The sequence below is a fragment of the Mastigoproctus giganteus genome, chromosome 7 (genome assembly GCF_048544385.1).
Source record: "Mastigoproctus giganteus isolate SK-2022 chromosome 7, ASM4854438v1, whole genome shotgun sequence".
In the NCBI taxonomy this organism is placed as follows: domain Eukaryota; kingdom Metazoa; phylum Arthropoda; class Arachnida; order Uropygi; family Thelyphonidae; genus Mastigoproctus; species Mastigoproctus giganteus.
In genome coordinates, this window is record NC_143581.1 from 161128180 (window position 1) to 161140242 (window position 12063).

A 12063-nucleotide genomic window follows, 5' to 3' on the forward strand; every position below is an offset into this window, starting at 1 on the left:
ACAATCACCAAGCTGTGATCTGAAGTGCCTAAAGGACCTCTCACTTCGACCTTGTACTTAGAAGGGTTGTTTGTGAGAAAAAGATCAAGTGTATTGGCTGTATGATTAGGATTGTCCGGTATTCTTGTAGGTAAATGAACAATCTGTGCTAGGTCATTAGTAATTGCAAAAGCCTCAGCATCTCGACCTGCTGGGTCGGTGTGACTAGAAAACGGAAGCCAGCTGGAGTTGTGAACGCTAAAATCACCAAGGAAAATTACCTCACTGTTAGGAAAGGTGGACTGGAGAAAGTCAAGTTGCAAAGAAAGGAAGTCAAAGAGCTCCAAGTGATTAGTGGAGTTGAAAGAACGGTAGAGACAACAGATGAATTTGACACAATGAGGTAGAGAGATTTTAAGCCAGAGAAGATCAAAGAGAGGAGATTCCAAATTGCCAAGTCTCTGACAGGGAATATCAGAACGGACATATCCACAAGTACCACCTTTGAGGCGAAATGAATCATACAGCAAATAATTTGGACATCTGAGATGAGCAGTAGTTGAATCAACTGATAACTGAGATTCAGTCAGAAAAAGTACATGGGGTTTGGAAGACTGCAGGTGGAAATAGACATCGTTGAGATTGGAATTGAGACCACGTATATTTGTGAAATGAATTAGGAAGTCCTTGGGAGGTTTAGATCTTTTCGCAGATAAGCTTGCTCTATTATTTTGACAATTCGTGGTGAATTCAATAGTAAGAAAAAGTGGGTGGGACATGCTTCATGAAGTAATGAAATTTTGGATATGGCGTACATGTGGTAAGAATATACCCAGAGCCTTAACATAACGTGGCCTCGACAATGCTCCACGCATACACACTACTCGGACTCCCTCCAGTCACTATCTGGCTGAGTAGAGGTAGCAAGATTATACACTAGCTGATCCGGAAGCCTCCTAGAGAGAGCTACCAATAGGTTTGGTCCAGTGTACTATCTAGCGGCCGGCCTGCGAACACTGTTTTAGAGCTGTACCCTCGAAATGTAAGGAATATTGGATCTCGCCACGACATTCGTCATAACTTCAAAAATCATCAATCATACTGCATGATGGAAGAGATAGGGAAGGGTTGGCTGGAACTTAGCTCTAGAGACTAAACATGGGTTCCACCACTTCAAGCCTCCAATAAGCAAAGTGGTGGTATTTCACCGGTTGATGAGAGTCATCTACCACCTAGTACTGCCTGGTAACATAGAGGGGCGGCGTTCCTCCATGTGGTGTGGTCGGCACACCTCAACCCCTGCTTATGTTGGTTCACACCTGGGTGGTCACCCACCATGTACTTGTTCTTGGAGGTTATACCCAGGATTACTAACAGTCCCACCAACGTGAAGGTGCAAGCAGAGGATTTGGCTGTCATAGACCGTCCGGACTTCGCCGAAATTGGGTCCATTACTGCTCCTTCAATCATTATTTCCCTTTCTATGCCATACTTTTTCATCATTACTTTTGTTTTAGCCATGTTCATCTTTAGTCCAAAATCCTTACTAACTGTGCATAACTGATTAAGGTTTTCCTCTAATTCTTTGGGATCGTGGCTTATGACCAAATTGTCATCTGCAAATCGTAAATGGTTTAGGTACTCTCCATTCACACTGACTCCTTTCTGCGACCAGTCTAATCTTCTGAAAGCTTCCTCAAGGGCAGTAGTAAACAGCTTCAGAGATATTGTGTCTCCTTGTCGAACTCCTTTCTCAATTTTAAATTTCCTAATGTCTTTGTCTAGTCTAATAAAGGTGGTAGCACTCTCATATATTTTCTTCAAAATCATAATATATGGGGTATCTATGCCTTGTCTTTGCAGTGCCCGAAACATTGCCTTATGCTGTATGGAGTCAAATATCTTTTCATAATCCACAAATGCCAGGCATAATGGTGTTTTATATTCATTTGCTTTCTCCATTAGCTGTGATATTACGTGAAGGTGATCCATAGTTGAGAATCCTGTCCTAAAGCCAGCTTGCTCTTTCGATTGATTCTCATCAAGTATTCTTTCAAATCCATTAGTAATGACCCTTGTGAACAACTTGTAGATGTGGGATAACAAGCTAATTGGTCTATAATTTCCAATTACTGTTTTATCTCCTTTCTTATGCAGCAAAACTATGACTGCATTATTCCACTGCTTAGGCGTTAATCTGTTGTACACCAATGGAAACAGTGAAAGGATTGAAGGTGGAGTTGACTTTCTGGTCCATAAAGATGTAAAAAACAACATTTTGGAATTGAAAAGTACATCACAAATGGTGTCAAGACTACTACTCAGGATTTCTAAGAGGTACAAGCTAAAGGTTATAATAATTTATGGACCAACATCCAGCCATGATGATGAAAAGGTTGAAGAAATGTACACCGAAATTGAGTGACTTCAAGATGAGCAGAAAACACACTACACTATTATTATGGGAAACTTCAATGCTACGGTTGAAAAGAGACAAAACAGCACAGAAAGAGGAACTATAGGAAATTTTGGAATTGGTGAAAGAAACGAAAGAGGTGAAAGACTTGTGGCATTTGCAGAATCTCAAGGAATGTCAATAATGAACACCATTTTCAAGAAAAGGGTGAACAGAAAGTGGACATGGAAGAGTCCAAATGGATTAACAACTAATGAAATCGACTTCATCCTCACTAACAGAAGATATATTGTGAATGATGTTACCGTGCTGAACAAGGTAAACGTTTGAAGTGATTACAGAATGGTAAGATGCACACTTGATATAGATGTAGGAAAGGAAAAAACTGACTCGAGTAAATAATACAAAGGTCTTTGAGATAACAGAAGAGGAGAAAAAGCAGTATGTACTGGAACTTAAAAACAAGTTTGAGCTTCTGCAGACTGCTCAGGACCAAGATATCGACGAGGAATATTACAACTTTCTAAAAGTGATAAAGCCCAAGAAACCTATAGAAAAAGAAATCCAAAGAAGAAAAAATTAGTCAAGAAACACTTGTTATGATGAACTGAAGGCAACAAATGAAGAGCAAGATAAACAAGGACAACATTGAATATACTGAGTTATGCAAAGCCATTAGAAAGAGACTCAGAGAGGACATAAGATTTAACACAAGAAAAGTAGAACAAGCATTAAGGGAAAACAAAGGAGTTAAATCAGCAGCCATGAGCAGTAATACTGAAAGACAAATGATACTGAAACTGAAGAATAGTGATGGTTTACTTATAAATAGCAGAGTAGACATAATTCAAATAGCAGAAGATTACTATTGAGAATTATACAAGGAGAGAGGGAATGATGCCAGCAGTGAGAAAGATGGATCGCAGATTAGTAACACATACAACATACCTGATATCCTTCCTGATGAGGTACAACATGCGTTAAAGAAAATGAAGAATCAGAAAGCCCTGGAGGAAGATGAAGTTACTGTAGAGTTATTAAAATTGAGAGGAAAAGATATGACACAAAAACTGGCAAGACTTTTCACAAAATGCGTTACAAAAGGTGTGACGCTTAAGGAGTGGAACAATGCAATCATAGTTTTGCTACATAAGAAAGGAGATAAATCAGAAATTGGAAATTACAGACCAATTAGCTTGTTATCCCACATCTACAAGTTGTTCACAAGGGTCATTACTAACAGATTAGAAAGAATACTTGATGAGAATCAACCGAAAGAGCAAGCTGGCTTTAGGACAGGATTGTCAACTATGGCTCACCTTCACGTAATGTCACAGCTAATGGAGAAAGCAAATGAATATAAAACACCATTATACCTGGAATTTGTGGATTATGAAAAGGCATTTGACTCCAAAAAGCATAAGGCAATGTTTTGGGTACTGGAAAGACAAGGCATAGATACCCGACATATTATGATTTTGAAGAAAATATATGAGAATGCTAACTCCTTTATTAGACTACACAACGACAGTAGGAAATTTAAAATCGAGAAAGGAATTCGACAAGGGGACACAATATCTCTGAAGCTGTTTACTGCTACCCTTGAGAAAGCTTTCAGAAGATTAGACTGGTTGCAGAAAGGAGTCAATGTGAATGGAGAATATGGAGAAAGGAGATAAATCAGAAATTGGAAATTACAGACCAATTAGCTTGTTATCCCACATCTACAAGTTGTTCACAAGGGTCATTACTAACAGATTAGAAAGAATACTTGATGAGAATCAACCGAAAGAGCAAGCTGGCTTTAGGACAGGATTGTCAACTATGGCTCACCTTCACGTAATGTCACAGCTAATGGAGAAAGCAAATGAATATAAAACACCATTATACCTGGAATTTGTGGATTATGAAAAGGCATTTGACTCCAAAAAGCATAAGGCAATGTTTTGGGTACTGGAAAGACAAGGCATAGATACCCGACATATTATGATTTTGAAGAAAATATATGAGAATGCTAACTCCTTTATTAGACTACACAACGACAGTAGGAAATTTAAAATCGAGAAAGGAATTCGACAAGGGGACACAATATCTCTGAAGCTGTTTACTGCTACCCTTGAGAAAGCTTTCAGAAGATTAGACTGGTTGCAGAAAGGAGTCAATGTGAATGGAGAATATCTAAAACCTTTACGATTTGCAGATAACATTTTGGTCATAAGCCACGATCCCAAAGATATAGAGGAAAATCTTAATCAGTTATACAGAGTTAGTAAGGATTTTGGACTAAAGATGAATATGACTAAAACAAAAGTAACGATGAACAAGTATGCCATAGATTGGGATATAATCGTTGAAGGAGCATTAATTGAAAAGGTGGAGTCATATACTTATCTGGGACAAGTCATTAGCTGTAATAAAGATAAATGGCTGGAAGTCAAGAAAAGAATAAATTTTGGATGGATAACATTCGATCATATACTGAGGAGCAATATCCCAATTTGTCTGAAACGTAAAATAATGAATCAATGTATACACCCCACTATGACTTATGGAAGTGAAACTTGGGCACTCACCGAAAGAATGGAAGAGAAGCTAAGAACTACATAGCGAAGAATGGAACGAATTATATTGGAAATCAAACTGTTAGATATAGAAGAGAAACACGTGGATTAGGCAGCAAACTGAAGGGTTTTTATTTTTTGTTTTATGTAAACCCCAAACACAAGAGGTATTAGAACCTATAGTACTTAGTACAGTACAAGGGTTGCAGGTTGAGAAGACGAAAGAAGATATTTGTTGACATTGGACTTGAACTTATATAGACTGTAATTTTTAGGAAATGAGTATGAAGGAAGGTTGTTCCACAAAATGGCAGTTGAATGAATAAACGAGGAAGATGAAAAGTTAGTTCTGTGAGTTTGAAGTTGGGCAGCCAATGGCTGGTGCCGCCACCAGTCAATGTTTAATCATTAATTAAACATTGGCTGGTGGCGGCACGTGTTCGGACTGTTTCGAAAGAGAGAGCGAGAATTATAGAAGCCAATTCAGAAGAACAGTGCCCATGGAAGTATCTGTAGAAGAGGCATGCAGCAGAAACAGTACATCTATGAGACAGCAAGTGGAGAGACTCTGTTAGAGATGAATCATTAATTAACCTAACTGCCCTCTTCTGGATGGAATCAAGAAGCCTGAGAGAGGTTTTGGGGGCACCACCCCAGATGTGGGAACAATATTCCATGGCAGGGCGGATTTGCGATTTATACAGAGTGAGCAGCTGTTTGGAAGAAATGTAACGCTGAGAGCGAAAGAGAAAACCAAGTTTTTTAGATGCAGAGGAAGCAATATTTGTAATGTGCTTGTGCCAAGGGAGATTAGAAGTCACGGTAATCCCCAAAAGAAATATATCATTTTGCCTAGAAATCAGAGTTGACGTCACTAAAGATAAGCATAGGAGCAGAAGAATCCTTTTTGCGAGATATAAGATAAGACTGAGTTTTAGAAGGGTTGAAATCAACTAAGTTGTCTTTGCCCCACTGGAGAATTACCTGAAGATCAGCATTTAAGGAATTAGTAGCAGATTTTCGAGAAGTTGAAGCTGATTGAGCAGGACATGGTTTCTCAAAATGGAAAATGGAATGCAATGTGCTATCATTGGCAAAACTATGGATAGGATTTCCAGTCAATGGAAGAAGATCGTTAATATACAAGTGGAAAAGAGTGGGGTAAAGAACTGAACCTTGGGAGACACCAGCATTAGTGGAGAAGTTAGAAGACAGAGAGCCATCTACCATCACCCTCAGTGAGCAATCAGAGAGAAAACCGGATAACCAATTACTAAAAACAGTTGGCAAACCATAAGATGGAAGCTTGTTTAGAAGACCTTTATGCCAAATATGATCGAAAGCCTTTGAGATGTCAAGAGCAACTAATTGTGTTTCACGGAACATTTCCTTTGAATTAGTGCATAAATGTGTAACATAAGCCAGAACATCACCAGTGGATCGACACTGACGGAATCCATACAGGCAATCGTTGATCAGACGGAAGGTTTCTAGGTAGTTTAAGAGTTGGCGGTTAATTGATTTCTCCATTACTTTAGAAAGAGTAGAAGTAATTGCAATGGGACGATAATTGTATGGGAGGGATTTGTCACCCCTTTTAGGAACTGGCTGGATAGAAGCAAATTTCTAAGCAGAAGGAAAAACACCTTTGGAATAAGAAAGTAAATAAAGGTGGCATAGAATAGGAGTAATAGTTTCTTAGCATCAAGATTCGTCAAAATTCTTCTGACATCCTTTTGACGGAAGACCACAGGAGGCATTGAATGGAGTGTGTTGGGAATGGTGTGAGGTGTTTTACCAAGATCATTAATACATGAGTTGGAAGAAAAAAGGGATGCTAGCAGGTCAGCTTTATCCTTGGCTGAAGTGACAACAGAACCATCTGGTTTGGACAGAGGTGGGAGCAGAGATGGGCAAACGTTGCGGTCAATAACTTTGGCAAGAGACCAGAATGCTCGGCTACCATTAGGGCAAGAAGCAAGTTTTCTACTCTTAGACTGTTCAAACTCTAGTTCGGACTGATTAATAACTGCTTTACAATTGTTGCGAGCTTTGGTGTAGGCAGAAAATGAAACTGAATAATTAGAAACAAGCCAATTACGATATGCAACATTCTTCTCTTGGACAGCCTTAGCACATTTATTGGAAAACAAAGGTTTAGATAAAGGACGAGATTTTAAAGTGGAGTGTGGGATAAAGGATTCCATTCCTGCAAGAATAATTTCACTGAAAAGATCTGAGCAAACGTTGACATCAGAAGTTTTGAAACAGTAACCCGACCAAGGAAAAGAAGAAAAGAAATCTAGCAGGTCATCCCATTTTGCATTCTTGTAATGCCAAATAACGAGGTTGGGAATAGCCATATGATGAAAGCTCCATTGGAGAACAGACAATCACCAAGTTGTGATCTGAAGTGCCTAAAGGACCCCTCACTTCGACCGTGTACTTAGAAGGGTTGTTTGTGAGAAAAAGATCAAGCGTGTTGGCTGTATGATTAGGACTGTCTGGTATTATTGTAGGTAAATGAACAATCTGTGCAAGGTCATTAGTAATTGCAAAAGCCTCAGCATCTCGATCAGCTGGGTCGGTGTGACAACAGAACGGAAGCCAGCTGGTGTTATGAACATTAAAATCACCAGGGAAAATTACCTCACTGTTAGGAAAGTTGGACTGGAGAAAGTCAAATTGCAAAAAGAGGAAGTCAAAGAGCTCCAAGTGATTAGTGGAGTTGGGAGAACGGTAGAGACAACAAATGAATTTGACACAATGAGGTAGAGAGATTTTAAGCCAGAGAAGATCAAAGAGAGGTGATTCCAAATATCCTAGTCTCTGACAGTAAATATCAGAACAGACATATGCACAAGTACCACCTTTGAGGCGAAAGGAATCATGCAGCGAATAATTTGGGCATCTGAGATGAGCAGTAGTTGAATCAACTGATAACTGAGATTCTGTCAGAAAAAGTACATGGGGTTTGGCAGACTGCAAGTGGAAATGGACATCGTTGAGATTAGAATTGAGACCACGTATATTTGTGACAAAAGGATATTCTTGCCAAGAACGGAGTTCTGTGAATTGCAGTCCCTGAAAATTAGACATCTGCATGGTGATTTAATTGAAATGTATAAGGCTTTAAAATAATTAATAATTGGAATTGTCAGAATAAACTTCCATCCAGTGTTGTGGATAGTTTGAATAAATTTATGGAAGATTTCAACAAAAATTTTAGAATGGGCAAATTAAGTGTTCTCCCCCCCCCCCTTTTTTTTTTTTTTTGTTTCTGGCTGGTAATATATAGGTAATCAGTTAAATCTATTAAATTGTATTGGTATTGGTGGTTTTGGGCACAAGGGCAACTGGGGCCAAAATGCGCCTATTCCTAAAATCTATTAAAGCTTTGCTTCCCGGTATCATTTTGCCTGTTGCCAATATTAATTTGGAAATAATTATAGGAATCTGCTTCTGCTGTAGTAGGAGCAACTTCCTACTATTACAATAGAAGCTCTTTATAGTGCTTCAAGTTATAGTTAATTCAAGACCAAAACCTCAATCAAATCACCTCACTAGTGTCTAGTCTCCAGATGCTGCAACTTACAGAAATTAAGCCTTTCTTGATAAGAGCACCCCTTTGTTCCTCTCACCAATCTTGTTGCCCATCATTGTACTCGTTCTAGCAACTCTACATCCTTCCTAAAATGAGGCCTCCAGACCTGCATGCAGTACTTGAAGCGTGGCCTGACCATTGCCTTATGCAAAGGGATAATCACCTCCTCATCTCTGCTAGCAAAATTCCTATATATCATTAACAAGACTCCATGTCCTGCTCTGGCAGTCAGTCTGTACTACTCAGAGAACTTCATATCTGACTGCACAATTACTCCCAGGTCTTTTACATTCTCCACTTCCCTGTGGTATTAAACATACTACACATTTGGTATGTTTCTCTTGGGTTACTGCTACCCATATGCAGTAATTTCTATTTATCAATGTTAAACTTCAGTTGCCACTTCTCAGCCCATCTGCCTAACTTTTCTAAATCCTGTTGCTCCAGCATACTGTCTTACTGTTATTAACAACCCTGCCAACATTTGTATCATCTGCAAGCATGGACATTACAACTGATATACCTTCATAAATATCACTGATAAATACACAAAACAGCAATGGGCTCAGCACCAAACCCTGGGGTACTCCACCACTAATAACATTAGTCCACGAACAGCAATGATCATTTATTACCACTCTGTCATCTCCCACTCAACTATCCCTTTATCCATATTAGCAACTTTCCCTTAATGCCATACCGCTCCAAATTGTACAGCAGTCTTCTACGTGCAATGGTATTCTCAAAATTATTTTTTGCATCCAGTTCCTTTGTGACCACATCATAGTATCCAATCAAATTGGCCAGACAAGGCCTCTTCTTATGCTGTGTTTGAACTATTACTGCAGTCATATCTAGATGGTCCTATAACATTTCTTTAACCAGTGACTCCATCATTTTTCCCAGAAGAGAAGTTAAACAAACAGGTATATAATTATCTGTCACCCTTTTTGAACCTTCTTTGTGAATCGGCGATAGATTTGCACATCTCCAGTCCATGGGATATGCACGAATGAAGAGGAGCTCATTGCAGACGCAATAGAATCTTCTGAAATTTGTTGAAGATGAGGAACCTACTGTGGTTGAACAAGTTTCAGTGAAAGATGCTCATCAAGGATTAGAATTTGTACATCAATTTTTTCAAGCGCAGCCTAACTGCAAAAGTGAAATAACTGCTATCATGCACTTTCATAATTCTCTTTTAAAACATGCTCTACCAATGAAACAGTGTGTTTTGACAACTTATTTTAAAGTATGAAACAATTCTCTTGTTAGGTCTTGATAAGTATGTAGCCTATGTAGTGAAATTGACAATTTAACTGTAAACTTACTGCACTCTACTATAAATACAAAATTTACAATCATAATTTACACTTTTTAATACTGTAGTACATATCATAAATAAGATTATACTACAGGGTAATTCAAAAATGACTTTACAACTTCGTAAGTGTATAGAAATTTATTCAGAAGACTTATATAATTTATTGAACTGTCATATCATAGCAAAAAACATCAAGTTTACAGAGAACAGTCATTTTGGTTCAATGTGACTGCCAATGGTAATATGGCAGACATCCAATCTGAACTCAATTTCCTCCCAAATGAGAAGTAACATATCCGGTGTAAGTTCTGTGACTGCGGTGGTGATTTTAATTTTGAGCTCGGCAAGATTGGTAGGTAAGGATGGAACAAACACTCGATCTTTAATGAAACCCCATAGAAAAAAGTCTGGAGGTGTCAAATCTGGGGAACGAGGTGGCCATGCTAACGGCCCTGCTTGACCAATCCACTGACCTGGGAAACAGTTATTGAGGAATTCCCTTACCTCCATCAGGTAGTGAGGAGGCACTCCGTCTTGCTGAAAGTGTCCTTTGTGATCATCTTCATCATACTGTGGAATGAGAAAATTTTCCAGCATATCCATATACGCAATACCGTTGATGGTTGTCTCATGGAAAAAAAGGGTCCGTAAACTTTTACTTTGCTGAGGGCGCAAAAGACATTCACCTTTGGGCTGTCACGAACATGTTCCAGATGTGCACACGGGTTTTCGCCAGCCCAAATCCTTCAGTTGTGGGTGTTAACCCTACCACTAACATGAAATTTTGATTCATCACTAAAGATTATGTTGTCCAGTAATGTATCATCTTCCTCTATTCGATGTAATATGTCTGCACAGAATTCCTGACGAGCAGCCTTATCTGAGTGAGCAATTTATTGCACTATGGTAAACCAGTATGGCTACAAGTGTAAATGTCTTCGTAACACATGCCAAATGGTCAGTTGTGAAACGCCAGTCTCACAGGACGTACGTCGCATTGATTTCACAGGACGTACGTCGCATTGATTTCACAGGACTCCAAACAAATCTCTCCCTCACCTTTTTTCTGACAGCATCAGAAACAAGTGGGCATCCTGCAGATTTGTCATGGCAAACAGAACAGAACAACCTGTCTCAACAAAATTCTTGTGCCATGAGTACATTGTAGGTCTACTGGGAGACTCCTTTCCATACTTGGTGTGAAAATTCTGTTGCACCGTTGTCGCAGATTTCATTTTTTCAAAACAAAACACACACCGAGCATGCTCAGCTTCTGTGAAAGTGGGCATTTTTGAAATGCAAGCCACTGGCACTCGCAGTGACGGAATTCAGGACTACTACGTCAGTAAAACTTGATGTTTTTTGCTACAATGTGACAGTTCAATAAATTATATAAGACTCCTGAATAAATTTCTATACACTTACGAAGTTGTAAAGTCCTTTTTGAATCACCCTGTATATTGTATTAGTAGAATTATATTAAATGTTCAAACTTTTACTTGTTTTGTTGATTTTATGAACGATTGATATAATGCCCTTCCGATATAAAAACAGTTTTTCTCATTCCCTTGGTGGGTCGTTACATAGAGCTTCGACTGTAATTCCAAACTTTTCATTGCAACTCGCAAAAGCAGTACACAATATACTAACTGTAAACTTTAGAAACAGAACCATTTCTAAATGAGACCACCAGTTCTCAACACTGAAAACTTCAATATATAATCAATAAAGTATTAATTTTAATCCTTTTATTTATGTCAACTTAAGATTATACAAAATATATGGAAATTTTAAATAGTATGAACCAGAGCTGTAATGCTCAATATGTTCTACATTGATATCAATATTTGTAAAATAATAAGAGAAGTTTACTTCAATATAGTACGTAGAACACATCCGTATGATACTCTCCAGAAATTAAAATGAAAAAAATTGAAAAACTTACATTGGAGTAACAAATAATTTAAAAAAATAATTAAACATCAATTTAACACAATTAAAAATAAGAAAATTAATTAAAAGAATTTAACGAAAAAAAATTGCAAAATTCATTTATAATTGGAAATTAATTGAATGAAGTATGCTTTTTTTTTTTTTTTTTTTTTTTTTTTAAATGATGAATGTCATTTATGCAAGAAGTTAAAAGAGCAACAACTCTGAATCAAAAATTTTAATTAAC

The 12063-nt window shown here is 38.0% G+C and overlaps 1 protein-coding gene across 3 annotated transcripts in view; it reads right to left on the reverse strand.

Moving 5' to 3' along the window:
• The window catches only part of Tnks (tankyrase), a 637218-nt gene that overhangs the window by 489257 nt on the left and 135898 nt on the right, over positions 1-12063 (reverse strand). The gene's annotated exons all lie outside the window — the stretch shown is intronic.